Below are 23020 nucleotides of genomic sequence, written 5' to 3'. Positions count from 1 at the left end.
CCAGTTCTAGTGTTCTGTGATTCTATACATTTTACCCTAACCTTGACACCAGGACCAGATTATGAAAGAGGCTTCAGGGGCTGCAGCCTGGCCCTGGGATGCAGCCACTAAAGCCCTTCCCCCCTCTCACACCTTCACCCCTCCCCTGCACCCTACCGCCTGTCCAGAACCTGCGCCTCCTCCCACATCCCCCTACTGCACCCTACCTCCCGCATAGACCCTGCACCTCCACCCCAGCCCCCTACTGCACCCTACCTCCCGCGTAGACCCTGCACCTCCACCCACAGCCCGCTACTGCACCCAACCTCCCGCGTAGACCCTGCACCTCCACCCACAGCACGCTACTGCACCCTACCTCCCGCGTAGACCCTGCACCTCCACCCACAGCCCGCTACTGCACCCAACCTCCCGCGTAGACCCTGCACCTCCACCCACAGCCCGCTACTGCACCCTACCTCCCGCATAGACCCTGCACCTCCACCCACAGCCTGCTACTGCACCCAACCTCTCGCGTAGACCCTGCACCTCCACCCACAGCCCGCTACTGCACCCTACCTCCCGCGTAGACCCTGCAGCTGCACCCACAGCCCGCTACTGCACCCAACCTCCCGCATAGACCCTGCACCTCCACCCACAGCCCGCTACTGCACCCAACCTCCCGCATAGACCCTGCACCTCCACCCACAGCCTGCCACTGCACCCTACCTCCCGCGTAGACCCTGCACCTCCACCCACAGCCCCCTACTGCACCCTACCTCCCGCGTAGACCCTGCACCTCCACCCACAGCCCGCTACTGCACCCTACCTCCCGCGTAGACCCTGCACCTCCACCCACAGCCCGCCACTGCACCCTACCTCCCGCGTAGACCCTGCACCTCCACCCACAGCCCGCTACTGCACCCTATCTCCCGCATAGACCCTGCACCTCCACCCACAGCCCGCTACTGCACCCTACCTCCCGCATACACCCTGCACTTCCACCCACAGCCCGCTACTGCAACCTACCTCCCGCATAGACCCTGCACCTCCACCCACAGCCCGCTACTGCACCCAACCTCCCGCATAGACCCTGCACCTCCACCCACAGCCTGCTACTGCACCCAACCTCCCGCATAGACCCTGCACCTCCACCCACAGCCTGCTACTGCACCCAACCTCCCGCATAGACCCTGCACCTCCACCCACAGCCCGCTACTGCACCCTATCTCCCGCATAGACCCTGCACCTCCACCCACAGCCCCCTACTGAACCCTACCTCCCGCGTAGACCCTGCACCTCCACCCACAGCCCGCTACTGCACCCAACCTCCACCCACAGCCCCCTACTGCACCCTACCTCCCGCGTAGACCCTGCACCTCCACCCACAGCCCCCTACTGCACCCTACCTCCCGCATAGACACTACACCTCCACCCACAGCCCGCTACTGCACCCAACCTCCCGCATAGACCCTGCACCTCCACCCACAGCCTGCTACTGCACCCAACCTCCCGCATAGACCCTGCACCTCCACCCACAGCCTGCTACTGCACCCAACCTCCCGCATAGACCCTGCACCTCCACCCACAGCCCGCTACTGCACCCAACCTCCCGCGTAGACCCTGCAGCTCCACCCACAGCCCCCTACTGCACCCTACCTCCCACGTAGACCCTGCACCTCCACCCACAGCCCGCTACTGCACCCAACCTCCTGCGTAGACCCTGCACCTCCACCCACAGCCCGCTACTGCACCCTACCTCCCGCGTAGCCCAACCTCATTTTGTGCCCCACCCTAGAGCCTAGGGTTCTCCACAAATTCTGCTATCCCTGAGTCCTCAGAAGAGTTAATCTGGCCCTTCTTGAGAGTTTAGGTGCTGAGCATGCTCTGCCACAGGCTTGGGAGCAGCAGGATTATGCCCCACTCTAACTACAATTGTGGTTGTGGACAGCTTTCTGCAAAGACCAGGATTAATACAGATTCACAGCCTGGCTAGGTCCCTGCTGCTGTTGCCTATCCTGACCTTACCACAATTAACACCTCTGCCTTAATGTTACATAAACACAGGGTGATGCCCTCCCTCTGGTCTGTGTGCATAACTCCCGTTATTCTCAGTGAGTGATTGTCTCCCCTGGGCGGAGGGCCAACGCATGACTCTGTATTATTTAATGTCCCTATACATTTGAGCAGGATGTGGGACTTTTGCTGCCTCTCTGAACAGGGCTGAATTTCAGCTGGGAAGAATTTTGAACATTGAAGTAGGGTGAGGTTATGCTCTGTTCAGCTTTTTTGCATGTAATGCAGCCTTCATAAGTAAGTCTGAGTTACAGGAACCAGCCTCCTTGACAGATCATTCTAAAAGATACTTTGGTATTAGCAGATACATATTTCATAGCTGGATATTTTAGTGGCTGATGACTGGTTAGAATCCTTTCAGCAAATGCACCTCTTGCTTTCAGCTCCCGCCTTCAATCAGTTCCTGGTTGTCATGATTTAGTGTATTTGATTCAGGAGGAGTACGTCGCTTGCCAAGGAAAGACATTTGGGTGCTATCTGGGGAAATACTGGGAGAGTTACTTAGATGAGTGTTTACGTAGAATTGTTTTCTTGTTTATGAAGTCACCTCTGCTGGAACAACAGGTATTGCCTTGTGAGTAGTCAAGACATCAGCTGTGAGGCCGCAAATGGTTCCGTACCAGTGCCAGAACTGCGAGGGAGAGCCACAAGTTTAACATGGAAAAATTATCCAGGGACTCAGACATTCAGAATATCTATTTTGTTTGCATTTAACAACCTCTCCCCATTTCAATTCCAGCAGAATGGTACAGTCCCGTGGATATAAGAACAGCAGCTAAGATGGAGATAATAATTAATGTTGTTTATAAATATTCCCCTGCCAGGATGCTCAAGAAGGTTTTACATCAGCATGGAAACCACTTAACATACATTTCCAAGCCTTAGTGGTTACAAACTTGTTATAGATTTAAACATACAAAACTAATATATCAGAGAGGGTCTGATAATAAATGTGTGTCAAAGATCAAGCTTTGGAATAAAAAGCAATTAAAGGTATGGCTTTAAAGTGTGTGTGTGTGTCGGGGGGGGGGGGGGTAGGGAAGATGGCTTCCATGTACCCTAGTAATGAGTGCTCTGCAAATACTGCGGAGCCAGAGGTGTTTGTTTTTGTTCCTATCAGCAGCTTGGGAGACGTCTCTCCAAAACTGAAGGGCTAGGCATCTTCAGCAAATGAAATAATCTGACTGAACATTTCTTAGTTCTTTATCTTCCCTCCCCCCTTCTTCGTGGAGACCTTCAAAGCTTCATGCTTTGCCCTTCTCAAAATTGGAAAGCCTTACTCAGCCTTGTATGTCTTTCTGTTCAGTTAACCCCAGCCTATTCAGCTGCCTGACCTATCCAGCTTCCCACACTGAATGCTTCAAGGACTGAAGTCTGTCCTCTGGGAACTCCCTGTTCTTTCGGTAGCATATCTCTCGACTCTCCTTGCCTCAAACTCCCAAGACTAGACATTTTTAGCCATCCTCGATCTTGCACTATTTTCCCCCGCCCACATTCCCTGTCTACAATTCACCACTTGCTATGGTTGCAGCATTGCCACATCTGTTCTGCATGGGTTTCTGTTCTGCTTTATCACCATGGTATCTGAGCACCTTTGTGCCAGATATTGTCAGGGGTGGGAACCACAGAAAAAATGGTCGGGGGCCACACACAAGTGAGAAGAACCCCCCCCCAAAAAACCCACAAATCCTCACTGGCATGGACCCCGACTGAGAAGGACCTCCCCACAATCCCCTTGCAGGGCCAGGTTAGTAGTTTTTGTTTGTCCCAGTCCAGCAGGGAGGCAGCAGGGGACTGGAGCACCAGAACAGGCTCCCCAGTGCCGGGGGGGCAGCTCAGAGTCTTGGGGACCAGATTCAGGCAAGCTGGGAGCTGCATCCAGCCCCCAGGTCTTAAGTTCCCCACCCCTGCATTAAGTGTTTGCCTACCATCTGTCGTGTGCGGGTCATTCCCTCTCTCAGCCTCTCCCAAGGGGGAGACGCCTGCGTGCAGTGGAGTGTCCTATGTTGGGACATTTTTGTGTTTAAAGGTACACGCTGTTCTCTGTTTATGGGGCAGAAGGCAGGTTGGAAAGTGCACCTGGGCCTTGGAACAGAAGGTGGATAAATTCGTAATGGTCCTCAGTGCTGGGGGAAGTTTACTCCATCATGAAGAGCAGCCTCTGAGAAATCCCTCCTGTGACCAGCTGAACTTTACCTCTGTGGTCAAGTTCCATTGTGCTTGAGGAGCAGAGTTGTTGGCTATAGCGTTCATCCACCAGCTTTATGCTCTTTTAGATATGCTGGGCCCTGGCCACTGAGGCTACATCTACACTGCAGGCTTCTTGTGCAAGAAGCTTTTTGTGGAAGAGATCTTCTGCAAAAACTTCTTGTTCAAGAGCATGTCCACACTACAAAAGTGATGCACTTTTGTGCAAGAGAGCGTCCAGTCTGCATGGATGCTCTCTTGAAAGAAAGCTCTGATGCTATGTACAGAATAGTCACCAGAGCACCTGTGCTTTTTCAATTGGCTCTTTGTGCGCAAAAATCCCCTGTTGCCCATCCACATGCACCTTTTTGTGCAAGAGCTCTTGTGCAAAAAGGAGTTATTCCTCATAGAAATAGGAATGCCTACACCGCAAAAACCCCTCTGTTCTTTTGATTTACTGTACATTTACTTGAGCAAAAATGAGCTGGAGGTGTGGACGCTCCGTGGGTTTTTGTGCAAAACCCCTGTAGTGTAGATGTAGCCTCAGAGACTGGGCTATAAGTCAGTTTTTACCTTATCCATGCATTACATTCACATAGCTATCAAGCATATTCAGAGTTGTCATAATTATTGTCAAGAAAAACATTGGAAGGGATATTAAACTACATGTGGTAGGGTGTAAACTGCTAGGCTGTGTCTACACTGGTGCCATCTTGCGCAAAAGCTCATACTTTTGCGCAAAAACTTGCTGCCTGTCTACACTGGCCGCGTGATCTTGCGCAAGAACACTGACATTCTAATGTATGGAATCAATGCTTCTTGTGCAAGAACTATGATGCTCCCGCTCAGGAATAAGCCTTCTTGAGCAAGAGCCCAGTGTAGACAGGCAACATTAATTAATTGCGCAACAAAGCTCTATGGTTAAAATGGCCATCGGAGCTTTCTTGCGCAAGAGAGCGTCTACACTGGCATGGATGCTCTTGCGCAAAAACACATGGCAGTGTAGGCGCTCTCTTCTGGAAGAGTGTTTGCATCAGAACTCTTCCGCCAAAGAGTTCTTGCACAAGATCATGCCAGTGTAGACGTAGCCCTAGAGTGTTAGCTGCTAGAGATCAGGTTGGGAATTAATATGGGGGAAGATTATGTCATGTCTGCAGGATATTGGGTTATAGACCTACGGGCTGATCTATTCTGGCAATTCTTACATTTCTGTATCTTGAAATCTTTATTCGAGTTCTTCCAGGTAGCTAGAAAAGACCTCACAAAAGCAAAAAGACACTTTGTACTACATTTTCTCTTTACTTTTCTTTTCACATTGTTATTATAGTGGATATTTACAAGAATACAGCTTCTGGGATTTTTTTTCTGTAAGCTTTGTGGGTTTTAATTACATTAAGAATTCTACTATTTAAAATATGCTGAAAGAAATAATGCAATTATTAGTCCCAACATTGGTTTAAGAAGTCTAAATGTCCCCCTTCCCATCTGTCTTCATTGGAAAAAAAAGGGAGCAATAATGTTCCATGAAGACAAGTAAGAAAAATAAACTTGCTGAAAGTGAAGGAAGAAGACTTGGAAAGAACTTCAAGCCATTCACTTTAGCATAGGTGACTGATGCCTGAGGGAAAGAGGGTGAAGGGGGAGCCCCCAGATGGGCATGAGAGGGAATCCCATTTAATAATTAAAAGGTTGGCAAGGGCATGAGGGGGCGATGCACCTCCCCAGTGCTACCACCTATGCACTTAATTTTGGTAGACAAAGGCAAACCTCTGAAAATTTAAATCTCATGAAAAACTAAGTAATCTTTTAAAAATAATACACATAAGCTTGCTGAGTGCAAGGCATTTCTGTAGATCACCACAACGCCCTGGCACTGTTTTAGGAGTCAATTTAGAGCAATCTAAACTGATCAGAGCCTGAAACTGCAAAGAATGAGTCACAAAGCAAGCTCCAGGCTGCCTCAGTTCTTCTGTGATTTTACTACAAGCACTTGAGGGGGAATGATATCCTTCTCTCCCACACATCCCCCTGCCCCATGACTACCTTCCACAGAGCCAGGAAGTGGAGCTGAGTCTGCTGACTCCCTCCCCCATGCTTGAACAAGAAAAGCCCATTCATGGAAGGCTGCACACAAATGTGGGGGCACCACTGGTCCAAACATGGGAATCTAAAAGACTTCTCTGTTGCGAGGAGCAGATTGAAGACCTGCAGCCTCAATAGACTTATGGGCCAGATTGAGTGGTGCTGCTCTGGTGAGGCAAAGCAGCTACAGATCCAGATCCAGGTAAGTTAAACAGGGTTTACAGCTGCTTTGCATGGCCAGATCAGCATGAAGCAGCCACTGTGTACTAGTGAACCGGAGAATATATTTGTGTGTGTGTGTGGTTAATTAGTCCATTTTTTTTCTTGTTGGTTATTCCAGAGAGATCAGGGGACCCTGGCCTGCAGAGAAGGGAACCATTCTCCTTCCCCTGGCTCTCTCTAAAGTTTCTAATCAGGAGGAAAGGCTCCCAGTTGGGGGTCCTGTAAACCTTCCTAGTGGGATCCAGCATCACTGAAATTGACAGCGTAGAGTCAGCCCTTCTGAGGACCATTGTGATAACTGGTTTTGAACTTCTTGAACACATGGGTGAAATTCTCAGGCCTGATTATTCTTGCATAACCACCACCCAGCCAATTTGAAGCTGTGACCTCTGGAGCTTAGGGTACGAGCCTCTCCAGCTTGAGCTATAAAGCCCATTGGCTCTTGGCTTAGGCTGTAGAGCTCCCTTGTTCTTGTTCTTCTCTCTCGCTGTACGTGGTCTAAGAGCCACTCCATAGGACAGTGAACCACACGAGGTGTGTGGGTTACACTTGTGTCCAACCCAGTCATTTGTGGTTGAATTAGAACTTATCCTTGAGAAAAGCAGCTGGTGACAGAGACTCCGCATCCCCTTGGAACCTGTTCCATTGGTTAATCGCCCTGTGCCTTGGTTCCAGTACACATTTGTCCAGCTTCATCTTCTAGCCACTGGATCTCCTCATGCCTTTGTTTGCTAGGCCAAAGAGCTCTTTAGTGTGCGTGCTGCTTAGAATCACTACAGGAGCTGCATTACCCTTAATCCAGATGCTACTCAGGTTTCTACTCTCTACATCATTTCCCCAGCCTCTTCAGATTTTCAGGGTTTCTGTCCTAGAAGGGTCCCCACTGAAAACTCAGATCTCAACTCCAGAATTTACAACAGATGTCCACACTGTTATACATTCCAGTGTTATGCTCCTGGTTTGAGACCTCGCCCACATTTCCCTAAGTTCTGAGTGTTCAGATGTGACCTGTTTTAGAAAGATGTTTGAGCTGCAAACCCAGAACATAGCCTCCCCAGCCTGGCCTAAAAGGGAACCAGAGACACCCAGTTACGGACTCGAGTAGTTTATCTGGTGTTACATACTCTGTGGATAGCTCTGACCTGACTCTCTGGTCTCCTGGGCAGGGTGCCCCTCTTTGCCCTTCACCAGGACTCTCCTTGAATAGGGAAAGTTTCCCTTCCCCCACTCACACAAAATGCTCTCTATCCACGTTGCTTTCTCTCGCCAACCACCACCCGCAAGCTTGATTTGCCTCGTTCTCTCTCGCTCATGACGAATTCTCTCGGAAGCATTTTGAGACACTCATTCTGAAGGATGCTCTAGAATGAAGAATATGTTGTAGTGCACTGCTTTAAAATGCCTGCTGCACTGGTCTATCAAATGGTGTTTAGTGTTGCCACTTGCAAGGCTGTAGATGAAGCGTTGTCAGTGCTTCTATTATGGATTTCAACTGGCGGTGTTTACCACCAGGTGAAACCTGGCAAACAGCATCTCTGGAAAAAGTCATTCTTCCAAAAGGTGAAGATACAAAACCCCTCTGAAAATAATTTCTGAAAAGACAAACTGTTACTGGTATTTGTTGCTTGTATAATCTAGGAACAGTTTTAATTAAACAATAAATCTGAGAAGCAATTAGGCAAAAAGTAGTTGTAGCATAGGGGGTATTTTGAAAGGGAGCCAATCTATTGCCGTTTTAAAAATGAGCTCTGCTTTATGTTCAGCAAAACGTCGCTACAGCCCCTGTGGAAGGCTCACCCGCACACTGCACCAAGTGATAGTTCAGAAGTAGCTGCCAAACAGGCAAGAGGGCTTCGTGGGCAGGTATGTAATTGCGCAACGTCCCTCAGGCCAGGGTAGGGATGGGGGGTGGGCACAGCTGAAGGAATCCTGGCCGCAGAAGTGAGGCATAAGAAGGAGGGGGAGTGCCAGGCAGCTGAGTGGGCTGCGGCCTGGCTTCACAGTCACTTGCTGCACCTTCACTGTGACCCAGAGCAGCTTCCTTTCTCAGAGCCACGTTTGGCCACAGGCCACAGCCTTTGGCTGCAGGTCCCAAGTTTCCCAGACTCGATTCCGGGTCAGATTAACCTTGTGTGGTGCCCAAACCACGGTCCTCCCCCCCACCTGTGCTCTGCCTCCAGGCCCCATCTGTTGCTTACATGGGGGAAGGGATGGAGCCAGTGGTGGGGAGGGGCAGAGCACAGGTGGAGCAGGGGAGAGTTGCCCCCTTCTGAGTGTGGGCCTGGAGCCCTGGCACTACTGTAAACCCAGTCCTGCCACCAGGCGGGACCAGGCCGTGGTGCCCAGTTCTTAGGGTTGCAGGGGCAGCCTCTGCACACGCACTTGCCTGCACAGCTGCAGGAGGTTAAATGTGACGCCTGCCTCTCTCTTTGCTGAGGGAGATCCCTCGCTCTGAGGCGCCCTGCAGCTTGTAACACATGGAGAAAGGCCTCGCACACAGGGCAGCTTGCTTGCTGCTCTTGGGTGAGCCAGCTTGGAGACCTTCAGTGCTGAGCACTCCCAGAGTGCTGCCAGGCGGAGGTGACACAGTATGGGTCTGGGGGCTCAATGTATAGGGTCTGGTGTGGACCCTGGCAGAAACAGGAGGGGAGGGAGCGGTAGTACTGTGTGCCCCCCACCCATACATTGCCTCTGCACCGTTTTAGAAGCAGAATGTCTATACTGCTGCGTGGATTGGCTTCCGTTGTGTGTATAACAAATGTATTTGGAAACATCCTAATTACATGGTTACCTAACCAAGGGAACCAGGCACAGTCAGGTTGGCTCATACACAAACATGTTTGAGAAAGCTGCCTGCTTTTGCATTTACCAAAGGGGCATGAACTGCATGTTCTAGAACCCCTGAAAACTTTATCTGTTTGGTGAATTATTTTAAAAGGGTGTCATCAAAGGGTTTTGACCACATTATTCTTTTTACTACAGCTCGGAGTAAATTTTAATCTGACTCAGTTCTTCAGTACAAGGACCTTGACTTTATGTGTCTGTGGAACAATTTCAGTACTCTAGACATAACGCCCCTGAAGCCTGATTCTACCCTTCTCTTCCCCAAACAAGTGTCTTTCCCTTCACTGAGCAGGTGCATGTTGTGTTAGTCTGCTGGAATTGCTCATGAACCCCAGCATGCATGGGGCTGTTTGTGTGCATTAGGTTGCAGGGTTTCCTCTGAGCAATGAAAGTATGCACCTGAGTTTGCTCTTGTAGCAAGTGCCAGGCTGCCTGGGCCAGTTTGTTACTAGTGCTCTGTTCCTGCATCTTTGGGTGTGCATACCAGACTGTCGTTAAAGGACTGCTCATTAGAACTCACCTACGTAGTCTGAGTTGTCGCGAGTGACTGTGAAATAACTACTAGAGCTAAAGGAGACAGCGCTGTGTTTGTCCATGATAGAACTAAAAGCACTGAGGCATCTGCGAAAAAGAAAAGCAAATAGAAAGGATGCTAGAACTTTGCAAACACCCATGGAAAAGTATGGCAAATGTGGGGCTTTGCAGCCTTGACACAGTCTCTGTACCCAGTCAGTTGCCTGAGATGCCGGCATAATTCAAGTACACTGACATTTCTGGCAGACTGTCTCCATCCTTATCACTCCGTATTCTCTTGTAGGAAGAGAAGGCTCATGCCAGCAAGAGTTAATGTCAGTGGCAGCTGTAGCTCCACATTCTTTCATTCTCACTGGGACTTACTGCCACTCTGGATTTAAAGAAAAGCTCTTCAATTTGACCTTTTCGTTAACACGGCTTTGTTATTAATAACTTAGATCGTTATAACGAAAATGTGTTCATTCAAACTGCTTTTGCTTATTGTCATTTTTTTAGCTACAAAATGAAAAAGGAGTTGTGGTTGCCCTTCCTGGCTGGCAAGGCCTACCAGCATGGTTATACAGTCACTGCCTGCCACGAGAGCTGCCGTTCTACTCTGTAACATGGCTTCAGCTGCTGTGGGTGAAATTCTGTCCCCATTGAGGTCAATGGCAAAATTCCTATCAACTTCAAGAGAACCAGGATTTCATTGGCTCTCGTCAAAAGCCCAAGTACAGTAAACTTCCAATAATCCGGCACCTTTAGGACCCAGAGAGTGCTGGATTATCTGATATGCTGGACTATCGGAAGCGGGGGCTATGAGGGGTCTGTGGTGGCGTGGGGTGGGGTGGGGGGATGCCATCCCAGACCCCTCATAGCCCTCCCTTCCAATAGTCCAGCTCTGCCCCAGGCATCCCCAATTCAGCCGCTGCTGGTCAGTTTCAGCAGCGGCTGAATTGGGGATGCCTGCAGCAGAGCAGCTGGGGTGCTGACGGGTTGGTCCGGTAGCGCCGCCCCTCGGTGCTGCGAGACCAACCCGGCAGCACCCCAGCTGCTTTTGGGGACGCCTGGTACAGAGCAGCTGGGGTGCTGCTGGGTTGGTCACGTAGCCCCAAGGGGCAGCGCTACGGGACCAACCTGGCAGCACCCCAGCTGCTCTGCCCCCGGCTTCCCCGATTCAGCTGCTGGTCAGTTTCAGCAGTGACTGAATCGGGGAAGCCGGGCGCAGAGCAGCTCCAATTGTCCGGCTGCCCGGAGCACTTCCGGGTTCCCAATGGTGCCAGACCTTCAGAAGTGCCGAAGCACTGGATGCCGGACCAATGGAGTTTTACTGTATCAATAAATTGTCAAACTCACAATTCCACGCCAAAGAAAACCAAACCTAACATTAATGCTACATTAAGGATGACTAGCTCTGATTTTCAAGTAGCTTATTTATTTGAAAATTCATTCTCTAGGGCATGTGCATTTAAAGAAAATAGACCCTCCACTTCAAAACTAGTAAACACATTTCCTGCAAACATGGGCTTGTTTTTAAATCTCACGGAGATCTATGGAACAAGCTAAGTTTGAACAGAATTTGTTCACATATTGTTGATTTACCATAAATAATATTTCCGATTAGAAGTTACAGGACACATGCTAGTCACCTTTTTGGACCTAAAGGTAGAATTCAAAATGGATTTAATAATGGGTTTTAAGAAATCAGTCGAATCTGGGCTAAGATTTCAGCTCCAAGGGGATTTGTATGGGAATGCTATGCGCCATCAGAATGGGGGATTGCAATGCAATTGAATTTCAGTTATAAAGAACGTCTCCAGAAGCTGGAGCTTTGTGGAGAATGCCAGCCATTGTGGAACTAGCAGAACAGCAGTGGTAGCTCCTTCATGTCACAAAGATCTTCCTCTGGCCAGCCCAACCTCCTGCGAAAGCAGACTGAGCAGCTATTTCCCTCAAAGACATGGTGCCACCTTGCTGGAGGCATTGCCTGTGGAATATGCTGAAAGGGACAATTCAAGCTGTCTGGAGATCAGCTGATCCCCTGGCAGATTTCCTTTACTATGCACTCCGGCTAGCTGGCTTCTGCCATGGTTTGGTCAAAGGATCCGTGTGGGGGTCTGAACAGGCTGCAACCCCCTTCTGCTGGGTTGGGCTCCCATCAGAGATGTTTTGGTAGAATGCTTTGCAGCGCCTGTCTGTGGAAGTACCACTTCCCCGCTGTGTGGCAGCACTGGATACTGGAATGGAGCTCTCCAGCACGTTGGGCAGGGTGCTCTTTTGGGGGCCTTGTGGCTCAAGGGTGTCAGGGGAACCGAGAGCGTCCAGGGCACTATCCTAGTCCAGCAGCGCTTGGCAGTGGGCGAACGTGTTTGCCCTTGGGTGGCACTTGGGTGACAAAGCGGAGTTAGTGCATTCTAGATAGCAGGTGGCGGAGGTAATGTAGCCTGTTGAACCACTTCTGCAGGGTTGTGAAGAAGTGGGCTGTGCCCACGAAAGCTCATGATACCATCTACATGTTTTGTTAGTCTCTAAAGTGCTACCAGACCATTTGCTTGCTGTTTTTTTCTGCAGGTGAGCGAGGCAGACTTGCACAGAGCTCTTCTTTGGGCTTGGGAAAGGTGCCCGAGGCTTTTCTGCACATGCGGCTCTGCTGTAGTGCTCTTAGAGACATCCCTACCTACACTGATGGGCAAGCTTCTCCGGTTAGGGTAGGGACTGGTAAGATAAAACTTTGGAGAGTACCCACCAAGTTAGCTGCCAGCAGGTTTGAAACTAGCCTAGCTGCCCACGTCCTGGCTAGCTCCCAGGCTCCTGTTAGCATTCTGTAGGACCGGTCTTCTACTCATCTTCCAATTCCTTCTCTAACCTATTCTCTGTCCTTGCTGTGATGTGTCCTTCCCCACCCTACTGCACAACTGCTCTTACCAGAGAGGACCCCAACCTACTCCAGGCTGTGTCGCTCCCTGTCCTACCACTTTCTGAGACTGTGAATTAATTCCCTCCCTTCATGTATGTTCTTACCGGGAAGGTTGTTTATAGATGGAGTTTCTATCCCCCTGTCCCATTTGCTAAATTATAAAACTTTAGCTGCTACAGTCTGTGCCATACGCTTCAATCCTGTGTTATTTTTGAAATTTTACCTATCTCTTGAAAACTTTGGGAAAGTTGCATAAACACAGAGCAGCATGTATACTTAGTTAACCAAAGCCTTACCAAAACAAAGCAACACCTTGCCTCATTCACAATCCCTCCCTCTCCTCCCCTGAGAGAACAAACAAGGTCTGATGGATGATAGTCATGCTGCACAATGCACGGGTGGAAGCTGATCAGACATTACCAAGAGGAGAACCTGGTCAGAACAGAGCAAGGATATTCGAATCCCCCAGCGCAGGTGTAAACTTCCCCTGAATTTCCCCAACAGTCGACTAGGTACATGCAGTGCTGCAATGTAGTTATTGGCTGGAAATTTGAATTGAAATTGAAACATTAATAAACACTTTAAAAGCATCTACAGTGTATGATAAAACCCTTCTACCTGGACAAGTACCAGGGCTTTGAAGAGTATGAAGAATGACACACTCTCTCACGGAGTGGTTGTTTTTCTGACAATACTGGCACCTTCATTTCAGGAACATTGGCCGACATTATCATTTCTAGTGTGATTTGTAAGCAGGGTCTGAACGAGCTTTCCCTGTGACAGCTAGTGACAAGCCAGGGCAGTGGCGGAGGCTTCTTCTGGACCGTCTGTACTTACATGAACTCCCCTCCTCTGCCTAGGTACCCAGCAGGCAGTGCTCTGCAGCCCAAGTGATCACTTTTGGCTGGTGATGGGTTACAAACCATTGTAGCATTGTATATAGGGGTCCTGCCGTGCTATCTTTGTTGTACAAGCAAAGGGCAGCAGAACTGCACCTGGCCTGGCCTGATTGAGGGGTTCACCGTCAGTGTTTAACGTTTGTCAGGGCTGAGCTCTGGCTCCTCTAGGTTTGGGAGTTCCCAGCCCTGGGACCTCTGGAATGAAAATGTTTTTTAATTGCTTGAATCTCAGCACCTCTTTTATTACAAATTGAGCACTGGTCATCATCAACTCAGTTGCACTCACTAAGCAAGGGGCTTGAATGGCAGATCCGGGGGGTGGAGAGGACAGGGGTTTCGCTTGTGGACTGTGCCTAGGAGGCACAGCAACTACTTGATTTGCCTCCCCCCCCCCGCTCATATGGAAGCGGTTCCATCCCCGAATCATTTTAGTTGCCCTTCTCTGTAACTTTCCAAGTTAATCCAGAACTGCATGTAGCATTCAAGATGTGAGCGTACCATGGATTTATATAACAACAGTAGGGTAGCTTAGTTTGCCAGACTGATCAGCAAAGCCAATGCTGACAAACTAAGTGAAAAGTCTGCAGAACACAATTTCTCTGGACCGCGTCAACATGCAGAAAGCCTTATAAACTACAGAGGGGTAGCCATGTTAGTCTGTAACTAATAAAACTTCAAAAACTACAATGGTCCAGTAGCACCATACAGACTCAAAAATTGATCTCTAAGGTGCTACTCAACCATTTTAGATTTTTAGGTTCCTTATAAGCCTGTCACTGTCAAAGCCAATTTTAGAAGAATATAATGAGGCTGTTAAAAATGCTGGAGATGCAGTTTATTCAAACAAACATGGCTGTCCCGACATACTTTCTCTTTAATCAGGATCCCACACTCTACAGACTGGAGGCCAGTGTTAAGTGCATTGCCACTTGTTAATCCTGAAGTTGGATACTGACCAAGACCAGCAAATGCTAACTGTATTTCTGAGAGAAACTCAGAGGACTGGTTAGAAGCATGCAGTGCAACAGGGAAAGACTCAGCTGTTGCTAAAGTGAAGAACTCTCTCACCACATTCAGCAAATGTGCATACGTGGCTGATGAATGAACCAGTGCAAATGGATGTCAAGTATTAATTCACTGCGTACATTATCTCGATGTCAGTGGTAGGCCAGTATATTCATTTCTAGATGTTCAGGTTATAGAAGACATGTCAGCTGCATTTCTGATAACCCATGTCTTAGAGTTAAATGCTTATAAACTGAACCCAAAAGAGATGGCTGCTTGTGCACTTGATGGAACTGCAAACTTCTCTGGAAGACACAGTGAAGTTCACATTTTCCTCAGAAAAAAGTGTACCGGTAACTAAACTCTCCTATACACACTGCAGATGCTGGCTACTCCAACAAGCTCTGTTACGAGCTGCAGAATCTTCAAAAGGCACTTAAAAAGCCAGACATTTCATTATCTTCCTTATATTCTTTTTTTCAGCAAGTGTCCAAAAAGACTGTACCTCTTGGAAAATATAGAATGGGGAACTGGAGTTCAAATTAGTTGAACTTAGGAAAACCCACTGGCTTTCTCATGAGTGGTTCTTGGCTTTTGTCTTAGAATTACTGCATCCATTATTATTGGTTTTGGAAAGTATCTACCAAGATGGGACGGTTCTAAGTAATGAAGTTGGGGGATTACTTTTGCTACTAAAGTTAGAGAACACAATCTCTATTTTCTCTTGTAAGTCTATTGTTGAAAGCACTTGGACCATTAGACAATGCAATCCGGGCATCTGCTACAACAGTATTAGATCCAGTTGATGCACTTGGATCAACTGGAGAGAGAACCATTGAAAATGTACTGGAAGAAACAAAGATTTCAGTTCAGGGGCTGAAATTAGGGCACTTATATTAACTGCTTTAATGAAGAGGACAAACAGTGTGTGACAAGCCAGCTGAAACAGTAAAGAACATAGATTTGATTCTTACAGATCCACACCATCAACTTTTGGATTTTATCAGCCTCTATGTAGCTTTTACAGACGCCTGTCTTACAAACATGAACAGTTGAGTATAGTGGGACATGGCCGTCAGTGGGGCTGCCAGGTGATCAGGATACACTAGAGCAGTGGTCTCCAACCTTTTTATACCCAAGATCACTTTTTAAATCTCAGAACAGGGGAAGATCTACTGCCCCGCCCCTTCCTTGAAGCCCCGCCCTCTCTATTCTCCTCCTGTCCATCACTTGCTATCCCCAGCCCTTACTTACACACTCTGATAAACAGCTTATTTTTAAATGATGCGATACATACAATTAAAATCATGTGTTTATAATTATGAAATAAATGGTCTGTTTTTTATTCATGCTATTTAAATCTAAAATGAAACATTTATAATTATACATTTTGTGGGGACAGAGTTCTGCGGCTGGGGGCAGGGGAGAGGGACCAGGGTGCTGGGAGGGCAGAGGGCAGAGGACAGGGTTCTGCAGCAGGGGACAGAGTGCTAGTGGGGACAGGGTTCTGCAGCTGGGGACAGGGGAGTGGGGACAGAGTTCTGTAGCTGGGGACAGGAGAGTGGGGACAGAGTTTGGGAAGTGGGGACGGGAATGGGGACAGCGTTCTGTAGCTGGGGACAGGAGAATGGGGACAGCGTTCTGTGGCTGGGGAGTGGGAGCTGGGGAGTGGGGTGCAAGTGGAGGCAGAGAGTCCCCTGCATCTCCCTCCTCCCAGGATTCTCCCCCCCCCCCCCAGGGAAACCAGCGTGTGCCTGCCCCGGGGCCAAACCCCTCCCCCCCCGCGCAGGGAAGCCTTGCAAGCACATGCCTGCCCCGGGGCTAACCCCCCCGCGCGTGCCGGGAAACCCCCTGCGCGCCTCCCGCGGGGCTGACTCACCCCTCCTGTGCGGTGCAGGGAGCCGATGCTCCCTCCCGCAGTCCACCCGGCCGGCAGAGCAGCTAGCGCACTTCTGGAATCGCCGGAAGTGGCGCTAAGCTGCGGGACTTCTGAAGCCGACACTACCTCCATTTTCTCTTGAGGTAAGTAGTGGGGCTTCTGGGGGGTGGGAGGGAAATGGGGGCGGGGCGGACAGGACGCCTCGCGAGCGACTGGTCGAAGCCTCGCGATCGACCAGTAGCTCGCGATCGACCTGTTGGTGACCACAGCACTAGAGAATTTGAACAGAGAGCGGAATATCATATGATCAACAGAAGCAGATTTGACGTCAACTCTTCTTCATCATCACTAGTGGTTCAGCCCAATGTTTGTGCGCATTTCCTAGGATGAAAGAAGCAGGAATTCATCTCTTTCAAGTCCCAGTCACAGCAGCTACAGTTGAACATTCTTTTCCCTCATTCAGTAGAATTGTGTGTTCTGAAAGAAGTCGCCTTCTACCTGATCAGAAGCAGATCACAAAGGGCTGGTGTACTGGACACATGAGAAGCCACTGGAGGTGAACACACTGCATTTGAGAAACTTAACAGAGTTGTGGAAAATTAAAAGAAACCAAGAAGGCAGTAGCTAGAGTGCTCCATAGCAGACTTGTGTAGCTGCCTTTAATTTCTGTGATGATTTAAAAACATGAGTTTTTAAATGGTCATGAAACATTTTTCTGTTTTTTACTATGGTGCCATTCAGCCCACCTTTGTGCTAGCAGTCTCATCCCTCATCTGTCCTCGTTCCCTCCCCATATTTTTGATCCACCTTCCCCCATTTCAATTCCTGGGAAAACACTGGAATAGAATAAACCAGCCAGACCCCACTGCATTGCAGCTGAGGCCCTACAAAGGCATGTCTGGACATTCGTTTTGTCTCCTCCTCGCCCTCAGACAGACACACTGGAGAAGAGTCTTGGCTTTGTTCCCAACCACATTATATGTCAGGGTCGTACTATAGCAGCTTTATCACCTCTTAGTCTCGGTCTCTCAGACTGGTTGTTTATTTCTTCTCCCTAGGTTTATGGATTTATATCTACTGGCAGGGAATCTTTTTTGGTTGCATGCAGTCCACTGCCTTAATGTCCCTGGTCACTCTGGTTGCCTTCTGCTGTGTGTTTGATGCCCATCTGGTTAAAATTAATCCCAGGTGATATTACATCTTTCTCTTACTAATGAAATTTTACATACAGATCCAAGTGCTGACTCCTGAAGCTGTTACTGCCTCTTTGGTCCTGACTCGCCAGCCAATGCCAAGCCCACACTTAAGTATTTGTGTCTAGTTGAGTGTAACCCGCAGGGAGGGGGCTGAGCAGGCAGCTCGAATGAGGATGGTCTTTTGGGAAAGGGCGAATGAAATGATTCTAATCAGACAGGGAGGGGGCTGGAGCTGGAGGTTTCACAGCTACACAGGCTGCTGCTGGCCGTTCCTCTGGGCAGAACACAGCCCAGAGCTGCAGCACATCTGAGGCTGCAGAACGGGCCATAGAGCAGCCGAGGCGGGTGTTGTGAAAGATTCCTCCCTCCCCTGCAGCTGCAGACGCTACAAACACAAACTGCTTCCTTGGGTCAGGACTTACCGTGCTGACTCCCTGATTTCACAGCCGACTGGTCCCTGCACTGCCTGCCAAAACCCTACAGATTTCGTTTGGGCAACGGCCCCAGGTGCAGAAAGGCCAGTAGATTTCTGGGAGAGTTAAAACCAGACCATATACACAGAGAAGAAATGAATGGAACAAGCAAGCTGCCTTACCTGAATGTTTTGATTACTGCAGTTTAATGGGATCCCTTCACAGGCACTTGGAGGTCAATTGAGAGAGTAACAAAACGAAAGGAGAGTGGCCCAGGAGGAAGAGAGAAAGAGAATGAAAGTGTCGACACTGGGAGAGGTTGGTGACAAAAGTGCTGTCGACATGCAAAAGCCACCAAAAGTGAAAACCGATCAGACTGGTTTTTCTGCTCCTTCCCCCCCATTGTCGATATTTCTTGGCCATGTGGCTAGCACCCTGTTGACAGAGCAAAGCCTTGTGGGTGAGCATCCCACAGTGCGGTGTTACGGGAAGGCGGAGCTGATCCATGCGCTACTTGGGATTCCCTCCTAGCTGTGTGTACTCTCTGTGCCGAGGAATGTCAAAGCAGCACAGCAGCCTCTCCAGCCTTCCCCCAGCAGCAGCAGCCGGCCTGCCGCTGTGTCCCTAGCAGGGCAGAACAGGAAGGAGCAATCCAGTGATTTGTTCTTTGTTTGTTCCCCAAAGGAAGCAGCTCACTCAGCTGTCAGACGCTTCCTGGAGCTTTGTAAGGGGAGGGGCACATGCCTGCAGCACAGCAGAGATCACAAAACACTGAGCAGAGCCATCAGGGCAGGCCTGGTGGGATACGGGTAGAAGCCAGTTCTTTCCACAAAACAAACAAAAGAGTCCACTCTGGCTCCTTGTCAACAATAAAGGGAGGGAAAAGACAAAAGTCTCTTCCAGGGATGGTAGTTTTTTTGTCACCAAAACTGGGCAAAAGTCACATTGTAGTGTAAATGCTCTCACTGTTTTCTCACCAAAAGGCAGGTTTTGGGAACAAAATGTGCTAGTGTAACAAGGCTAGAGAAGTGGTTGGATATTTTGCCTGCTGAAGATGTGTTGTGAGTTGGCTGGTAGAGTCCTATCCTTTCTTCCCACTCTTTCTGAAGAAAGGAGCCACATTTGGTTTTTTCCAGGCACTTCTTCTGGGCCCCATGACAAATGGAAAATTCACTTTTAGAGGTTCTTTTCAGTGATCTGTTTTACAAATCTCAGAGAAACCACATGGACCTGCTGATTTTACACTGCGTATGGGTGTAGTTTTGTCAGGTACTCTTGCCTGTAGTCTTGACCTCTCTGCTTCCAAATAAATTCTCTACTAGAGTTGCTAGATGGTTTAACCAAGAATACCGAACACCCCCCCCCCAAAAAAAAACCACTGGGGAAAAAATTCTGTTGAGAAAAAAAAAGAGGGAGACCAAAATTGTTGAGCAATAAATAAAATAAATAAATAATAACATTTAAAAAAACCCAGCGTGGTCCTTCTAAGAAATGCCTTTGAGGCTTTTTGGCCCTAACAGGCTGCCGGTGGCCGTTCTCCATCTTGTCTTCCTGCTCCGGGCCAGACAGCTCCCCTGTGGAACCGGGAAGCACCCGGTATTTTTGCCTCTTGGCTGGGAGAAAATCAGAAAGTACGAGACATTTTAGGTGTCCGGTATTTTCTGAATTTTTTTACCGGACAGGAGGTAAAAATACCGGAGCGTCCGGGTCAACACCGGACCCCTGGCGATCCTGTTCCCTACTTCCTGATTTCCCCAGTTTTATTATAATGTGTCCAGTTGTGGACACCACACTTTGGAGAGGGTCCAGAGGAGCCACAAAAGCAGAAAAGTGTTTAGAAAACCTGACTTGTGAGGAAAGGTTCGTGAGAAAAGAAGTCTGAGGGGAGGGCAAAGAACAGCTGTTCTCATGTTCTCTGAGCACAGGACAAGAAGCAGTGGGCGTAACCTGCAGCAAGGGAGGTTCAGGTTGGGCAGTATTAGGAAAATCTGTCTAATTCTAAGGTAGCAAGTTCTGGAGCAGGCTTCCAGGAGAGGCGGTCGAATCCCTGAGAGCAGGGCTGGTTAAGAAGAGCTTGGACAAACGCCTGTCAGGGACGGCCCTGCCATGGAGCAGGGGCTGAACTTCGATGACTTCTAAGTTTCCTTCCAGCCCCGCCTGTGTGTGACTATGGACAATTTTCACAAACAGTTCGGTGAAGTCTGTGCTCCCTGGCTTGCTCCCCTTGTTGCAGAGCTTTTCTTTGTTCTTCTTGTCTAGTCTTGTGTCCAGATTGCAGTGTTCCCTGGTTAGCCATTGCACTGTGGGCAGGAGCAAAGCTGTTCCCAGGCAGGCTGCTGAGAGTACGCAATGCGAGCATGTCACCAGCAAGACTTTGTGTCCTTGGACAAAGTTACACCATCAGCCGCTGATCTTTAGGCTGATTCTGTGTCCTCTTGTTCTTGGGGTTTAATAAACAGGTCATGGCTCCACCTGCCTTTATAGACTCTGCTTATTTCCTGTGGCTCACCTCACTTTTGTGCAATTTCATATTGCTTTTCTGCCTTCCTAAGCTTTGTATGTCTTCTGGGGTGCCTGATGACCCAGGTCAGCTGTGCACTCTTTCCATGAAAACTATGCTAACAGGCAGGGTTCCCATTAGGTTTTTCCATCTGTGTGCAGAATAAATTGTCCTGTGCACCGAGGCATGTGTAGGTGTGCACCACCACTACAAACACATGCTGCCAGCTGTGGGCATTTGAATCTCTTCTGGGTGGCCGTTCAAGTGCTCAGCTTACAGGGAATCCTTCCACAGGGCCCCAGTTACCCTGTGAAATGGAATACAGCTCCTTATCCGTCCCTCAGCCATCGGTGACAAGATCTGACTATCAGCCAGTCTCATCTGAATGGGCATAAGGCAATAGCACCACACCCACTGGCCCTCGCTGACAGCACAGCAGATGGATGAGCGTAGCACATGCATGGGCGCCAGGTGGCAGGTTTCCTACAGAAACGAACATATGTCAGTGCAAAGCGCTCACTGGGCACCCTCACTTGCTATCTGTGGCCATATGGAGAAACCAAGTGGTGCCTAGGAGCTGAAGGGTGCTGATGGTGGCACCATTTACAAACCAGCTGACTTGTGAAAACTGCCAGTGGCGTGTCCCTTCTGCCATGTGCCACCTGCAACCCCAAATCAATGTCATCCTCTGCCCTCAGCTAACGCCTGCAGCACTGCAGGATCAGCTAGCTTACAGAAACTGCTTTCAGCTTGTGACTCGTATGCTCCGCCGGCAGAGCTGTCCCATCCATAGGACGGTTTGGGGCAACCACCCCAGACTCTGTGCAATAGGGGGGCCCCACGGCCCCCCCCCGAATCGTCCACTGGGCAAGATGCTCTGGTCACTGTATGTGTTGCCTTAGCTTCACCCATGAGGTGCAGGGTGGCTGAAGCATTACCAGTGAGCCTGGCATCTTCCACAACAACGGCAGCTCATTAGGTATGCAAATGAGGCGTGGCGATATTCCACGCTTAGCCTCATTTGCATACTTCTGGCGCAACAACCCCCCAGTGTAGACATAGCCTAGATGTGTGGGTTATACATGCAACATGCACATTTTAAACCATTTTAAGCTAAGTTTCTAGCTCTTCTAGTTGCCAGAAGAACCTTCCAAATGCTACCGGATGGCAGTGCTGAAATAATAGCGGGAAGCAAACGTCTTGCATTGTCTTCAATTGGACGTGGATTCTGAAACCTAATGATGACGATTCAGCATTAACAGTTTGCTTCTGCTCATTTGTGGGCATGATCATGCAAGAAGCCACAGGATGCTGGTTCACAAAGCACCTATGTTAGGATTAAGCATATGTGTAGGCGAGGAGAGTGGATGTGCTTACCTTTAAGCCAGTGTTTCCCAACCAGGGTTCCGTGGAACCCTGGGGTTCCGCAGACCATCGTCAGGGGTTCCACGACAAATCGTGGAATAAATAAATAATAATTTTTTCTTACAGTGTAAGCTGACTATATATATATATATATATATATATATATATATATAAAACCAGGGGGCAACAATCGATTGAATCTACTCACCCGTGGCGAGTAGATTTCAGCCCGGTGCCCTGTTTACCGGTGGCGCACTCATGCACAATGCGGTTCTTGCACATGCGCAGTGCGGGGCTGGCGAGCAGCTTTCGCCGCGGTTCGTCAAGCCCTGGATATAACACTATTTACAAATACATTTTCTTGACAATAATTTAGCAGTAATTGAATTGCACTCCCTGCTGTCAACTTTTTCTGGCCAAGCAAACGTTTTCATAGGTAGGGGTTCCTCGGGATATGAAAAATTATTTTAGTGGCTCCTCCATGGGAAAAAGGTTGGGAATCCCTGTGGTAAGCACATGCTCATGTGTTTTGCTGGAGTAAGGCTCTGGTGCTCAGCAGTTCCCAGGGCTGAGTCCTGGAACAGACCGTGTGGAATATGCGCTTGTCCAGGGTGGGTTGATGACAGCAGAAGTTGGAAACGTAGAAAATAAATTCAAATGTTGAGTCCCCTGGAGAAACCAAATGATCCAAAAGTCAGTTCACTTCTTCAGTGAATAAAAGGGGATCCGGAGAGGTGGTGCAGGGGGAGGCGCTTGCAGTTTCTTGGCTGGGAAAGCGTTCTGCCAAGGATCTGTCTGGTTTTAAAGTCTTCCTGTGATCCTCCCAGAGCAAAGCCTAGCAGGCGCACGGGCTGCGGTTCCAGTGTAGATGTCACAAGCAAGGATCCAGAGTGTAGGTGCCGTGTACATCGCTATTAGACAGGGTGGCCACTTTCCCAAATGTCCT

Source organism: Pelodiscus sinensis, chromosome 9 (assembly GCF_052426305.1).
Source record: "Pelodiscus sinensis isolate ZL-2025 chromosome 9, ASM5242630v1, whole genome shotgun sequence".
In the NCBI taxonomy this organism is placed as follows: Eukaryota; Metazoa; Chordata; order Testudines; family Trionychidae; genus Pelodiscus; species Pelodiscus sinensis.
This window is presented reverse-complemented; position numbering follows the sequence as displayed.